The sequence below is a fragment of the Cupressus sempervirens genome, chromosome 5, assembly GCF_028749045.1.
Source record: "Cupressus sempervirens isolate cs-2001-9-10 chromosome 5, ASM2874904v1, whole genome shotgun sequence".
Lineage (NCBI taxonomy): Eukaryota > Viridiplantae > Streptophyta > Pinopsida > Cupressales > Cupressaceae > Cupressus > Cupressus sempervirens.
The window spans coordinates 612,449,784-612,454,173 of record NC_143122.1 but is presented as its reverse complement, the minus strand read 5'-3'; positions in this window follow the sequence as shown (position 1 = coordinate 612,454,173).

Sequence of the window (4,390 nt, the reverse complement as noted above, 5' to 3'; positions counted from 1 at the left end):
ACATATCTGATCCCATACTCGACTGTACTACACAAGTAACGTAGCACATTCTTAGCCGCTATCCAATGCATTCTCTTTGGTTCAACCATGAACTGACTAAGAGAGTTAACCGCAAATGCTATATCTGGTCTAGTGTTGACCAAATACATAAGCGAACCAATCAACTGTCTATATAAAGTGGGATCTACATCTTTCTCCTTAGATGTATCTACCTTCCTCCAATTCGTGATCATGGGTGTAGACATGGCTTTGCAATCCTCCATCCAGAATTTTTTCAAGATTTCAATGCAATATTTCCCTTGACCAAGGAAAATCTCCCCATCTGTCTACCACACTTCCATGCCTAGAAAGTAGTGCATAAGTCCTAAATCCTTCATCCCGAACTCTTCTGCAAGGTTCCTCTTGCAATCCACTATGAGCCCTAGTGAACCTGTAAGAAATAGATCGTCCACATAAAGAACAAGAATGAGAATCTCACCCCTAACCATCAAGTTGTAGAGGTTAGCATCTGCTTCACTCTTCACAAAGCCCATTTTCTACAAGTATGTACCAATGCGCTCATACCACACTCTAGGAGTTTGCTTGAGTCTGTATGATGCTTTCTTCAATCTGCACACGTGGGTCTCTTTGCTGTGCGCTACAAAGCCTTTTGGTTGTTCTATGTACACCTCCTCCTTCAACTCACCATTGAGGAATGTTGTCTTGACATCCATTTGATGGATTTTCCATCCCATCTGTGCTGCAAGTGAGATTACAGCTCGTATAAAAGTGTACCAGGAAATTGGGGCAAATGTCTCCTCATAGTCTATTCCCTCCTTCTGAGAGAACCCCTTTGCCACGAACCTAGCCTTGTATTTCTCGATGATACCATCTGCACCGTGCTTTATCTTATAGATCCAGCGTGATCCAACTACAACCCTATCTGTTAGTCTAGGTACTACCTCCCACACATCATTCTGCATTATTGAAGAATATCCCTCAACCATAGCATCTCGCCATCCCTGATGTTCTGCAGATTCTTGATAGCTAGAAGGCTCACTATCTACCAATTGACTAACTAATGCCACATAGTCATTGAACTTGGCTGGTTGTCTTCGCTATCTAGTACTGTTCCTAGGAGCTCCCACAAACTCTTGAGTATCCCTTTGTGTATCTAGAACCACATGATTCCTGCTGCCAACTATAGAGGATGAAATGTCAACCTCTAAGTCTTCTAGATGCATTTCCTGTTGCACCTGTTGTGCCATACTTTGTGAATCTTCACTAACTGAGTCTACATTCGTACCGGTAACTGTACTTGAGCTTTGCTGCCCTTGACTTGGTCTTGGAGCTTCTATTGGCTGCTCACTCTGATCATCTACTGGCAAATCTGTGGATCTCCTGAATGCCTTGTCCTCCATGAACTTGACATCCCGTCTGACAATAATTCTTTTAGTCCCCAGAATGAAAATCCTATATGCCTTTGAGGTCTCACTGTACCCAACAAAGTACTCCCTCTCTGTAGTCTGATCTAACTTTGTACGTGTATCTCGAAGAATATGACAATATGCCAAACTCCTGAATATCCTGAAGTGACTAACATCTGGCTTCTTCCCTGTGAAAGCCTCCTCTGGTGTCATCTTCCCTAGCACCTTATGTGGAACTCTATTTTGAATGTAGACTGTTGTATTAGATACCTCTGCCCATAAGTAACGAGGCATGTCTTGGTCATGTAGCATAGCTCTTGCTGCCTCCGATATAGAATGGTTCTTCCTCTCAACAACTCCATTCTACTGTGGATTGTAAGGAACAATCCATTCTCTCTTGATTCCTTCTCTAGTGTAGAACTCCTGGAAGACATTTGCTTTGTACTCGCCTCCATTGTCTGACCGGAGAACCTTTATCTTCTTTCCTGTCGAGTTCTCCACAAGAGCCTTGAACTCTTGGAATCGACTGAAAACCTCATCCTTAGTCTTCAAGAAGTATATCCAAGTCTTTCTAGAGAAATCATCAATAAAAGTAACATAGTACTCATATCCTTTGAGAGATTTCATCGACATTGGTCCACAAACATCTGAATGTACTAGATCAAGAACACCCTTAGATCTGGTGTCACTCCTTGGAAAAGATGCTTTCGCAAACTTCACCAACACACATCCCTTACATACATCGTCATGCTCTGTGCTCACCTCTGGAACACCTATCACGATCTCACGAAGCAATCTAAGTGCTCCATGATGAATATGGCCCATCCTCCTATGCCATAGCTCTCCAAGATTTCTAGGATTACTGTTGCTCATAAGTGCCTTAGGAGCATCAAACTACAATCTATAAAGGCGACCACTCCTAACTCCAATAGTTATGGGTGATTTCCAATCCTTGTGCTTAATCAACACGTGTCCCTCTAAAGAGTACATTATACCCCCTATCCTGAAGAACACATGCAAAAATCAAATTCATACCTAGGCCCGGTACATATAACACATCATGAAGTGGTATTATCTTTCCATTCTCCCTCTGAAACTGAACAATCCCTTTCCCAACAGGGTTGAGTTTGGACAAGTTTCCCATAGAAATCTGGATGTTGGTGTCCTCCTCCTTGTAACTCAAGAAGTACTCTCTAACTCCTGTCATATGAAATGACGCCCCACTATCTATATACCAAACACACTGTGAGGTTGAGCTAACCATACAAGCTATGAGTGCAAACTCATTTTCCATTCTACTAGAGAGTTCTTTTGCACTTGTTGAAGCTGCCACCTGCTTCTTACCATTCTTCCTCTCTGGGAAATCACTGACATAGTGGCCAAACTTGTGACATCCAAAGCACTTGACCTTAGAAAGGTCCTTCTTCTTCTTTTCACTTTGTGAATTTGATCCTTTGCTAGATCCCTTCTTTGCTTTCCCTTTACCCGCTAGGGCAACGTTCTCTTGTTCCATCTCATTTTTTTGACTCTTGTTGGCCCCATTGACAAGACTTAGTCTAAACTCCTCCTGAGTGAAATCAGTTCATAGTCGATCCCAACTCGGTAAAGTATCTCGTCCACTGACAACTTGAACAAAGACACTCCATTGTTTAGTAAACCCATTTAGGGCTATTCTCACTAGCTCATCATCACTAAGACTATCTCCAATAGCTACTAACTCATCCTTGACAAGTCTGAGCCTGGTGAGGTAACTTGTGACGTCTTCTCCCTGATTCATCCAGGTATTCTTTAGCTTCTTTCTGAGAATCAACTTCCTATTGGTGGTAGCATTTTGGTACAAATTTAGAATGGCGTCCCACATCTTCTTTGCTGTATCTAGCTCTGAGATATGTGGAACAATATGATCCTTGACACCATCAAGGATAATCCTCCTCGCTTTGGCATCATCCTTCCTATACGCTGCAAGCTGTGTTGCATCCATTGGTACAGGTACACCACTGGTAGCATAATCCTTGATACCATTCTCTTCCAACAATAAAGAAATTTTGGCCTTCCAAACACCAAAATTTGAGGCACCATCCAATCTATCCTGATCTCTCAAACCAGTTGAAGCCATCTCAAGGGTTTAAAGCAATAATAAATCTAAAGAGATCAAAATTTCTTTCCTAGGGAAAAACTCTTCTACCCTTAACAATGCTCTGATACCATGTGATAAATCAACTATTGTAGTCACTGATTATTAATCTCCTATCATAAATGATTATTAAACTGTTGAAAAAAAATTCCCAGCAAATATTGAAAAATAACACAACTGCAATTTCACTTATAACATGGAAAGAAATGAACAACATAATGAACACAATATTTTCGGACAAATTGTCCATGGAAAAACACCTAAGGGAAAACTAGTTCTATAGATGAGGAATAATATTAAACTTCAGCAAAACAAGAGATACAAAATTCCTTGCCTCTCACTGGCAGAACTCTGACAACCTCCTAATTTCTCCTGCTGATATTCCCCACTGCTATCTCGATGCTAACACTGCACCCTTGTTAACACTGCAAGACTGTTTGCTAACATTGCAAACGTTTTTCCAAAACTTCTTCTCCAAATGACCCAATGACCCTTTTTTATACTACTCCTGTTGGTAAACCAATGACTAAGATTAAATCAAACCAACGGCTGAGATTAAGACAACTCGAAAACCAATAATAGAATTGGTTGCAAGGTGTCCAAAAGGGAATCTCTAAAATTAGTAAATAATAACCATTTACTAATTCTTGGCAAGTGGACAAACAGCTGTCCAAACCACCCATAAATACAACTGCTATTCATAGATAAGGACGAACAACTGTCTAAGCTACCCATAAATACTATTGCTATTTTCGGGTCAGAAATAACAGCTGTCCAACTAACAATAATTAACAGTCTCTACGTTGCTTAGTGAAGACATGAGGAGAACTAATAAAGAGTCTTCATCCGG